Source organism: Aplysia californica, unplaced genomic scaffold (assembly GCF_000002075.1).
Source record: "Aplysia californica isolate F4 #8 unplaced genomic scaffold, AplCal3.0 scaffold00244, whole genome shotgun sequence".
Taxonomy (NCBI): Eukaryota; Metazoa; Mollusca; class Gastropoda; order Aplysiida; family Aplysiidae; genus Aplysia; species Aplysia californica.
This window is the reverse complement of record NW_004797514.1, coordinates 30,395-31,843: the sequence shown is the minus strand read 5'-3', so window position 1 is coordinate 31,843 and position 1,449 is coordinate 30,395.

The following is a 1,449-nucleotide window of genomic DNA, read 5'->3' as shown; positions in this document are numbered from 1 at the left end:
GGGGGGGAGTCAATGGGAGGGTTGGGGGATGTACGGTCAGTGCCAGTCTGCTATTTTGACAGGGTACCGTAGAGAATTATGCTTCATGAATATTCAGATAAAACAACGCTGGGTGGTCGCAGGAAATGACTCTGCTTTAGAATAATGGACGTGCAGATCGTGTGTGTTTTTTTAATGTTTCTACGTATTTCTTTTTCTCTGACTATTGTCTTTTTTGGGAGGTAGGAATGTAGGAAGGGGAACTTGTGTGTCTGCTCTTTGCCGTCCTTTCGCTTGGGTGCGCTGTCTTCTGCCTGGTGTGCATGAAGTTTCTAACAACTTTACCTCTTGTAAGGCTGTGATTAGACTGTCTGAAAATGGGCTACTTTTGCTTGGATTTATTCCCTGTAAAAGTGACTCTAATTAATGTTAAATTTCTGGTTGTGAAGGTTCATTGCGAATATAGTCCAAATGTGTATATGTTTGACACTTTTATTAAACTGAACTTTTTGTCCTCAACTCCCATTTCGTATGTTGTGCGAATGTTTATGCTTCATATTTTCTCGTAAAGGAATAGTTGACTACTGTTACTTAACTCATCGGTCATTGCAATGTTGTTAAATAGACGTGTAGTTTGGATCTGGACACTCGTAAATCGAACGCCGGATCATTAACGGCTGTAACGTAACACAACTGGTCGTTTCCGCTATGGTATTGTCCAGGCAAACGTGTGAAGAAACTACCCAAGCGAGAAACCGGACACGGTCAAGGGAGGGTGATGATTGGCCCGGGGCTGTGGCCTGTGCTGAGCACTGAGTTACTTGGCTGACCATCCGCACATATCTGTGTGGTCGATGGCGGGTCATTTACACGTCAGCCCCTGAGCCAGAGATGACACCTCCAGGTATTCCAGGTACCTGTTTGTTAGTTTCTGATGGTCATTTCCGTGTACACTTCCCGCCTGGTTGTTTTCCCCTTGATTTAGGGTGTGTTTGCGCATTAATTTAGTGAGTGTTTGCGTGCTTGGTTGGAAAGCCCTTTTGAGGAACGTGTTCGTAGAGAGAACGACTTGTGAGGTCTGCTTATTCCCTTTCCCGACAGTTTTTTCCCCTTTTCATCCTGCTATTTTTCTAAATTAAATTATATATTGTGGGTGGTTGGCGGGTGCTCTGGTGTGATTTGTTTCTTCTGTCCTGTCAAACATTCTATCGTCCTTTTTCTCCTCCTTTTTTGTGTATGATACTCTCTTGCAACACCTCTAATCTTGGGCACTTATATGACTTTATTGTGTTGCAACTACCGTAAAACACTTACTAAAACTAAACATCCTGCTATTATTCTATATTAGATTATATTTTTGTGTCTTTGAGTGCCCCGGTGTTTGCTCGCATCACTAGCTCAATTGGTATCATGCTAGACTGAGGTACAGATTACCCTGGTTTGAAGCCTCAACAGGGCATTCTTGAACAT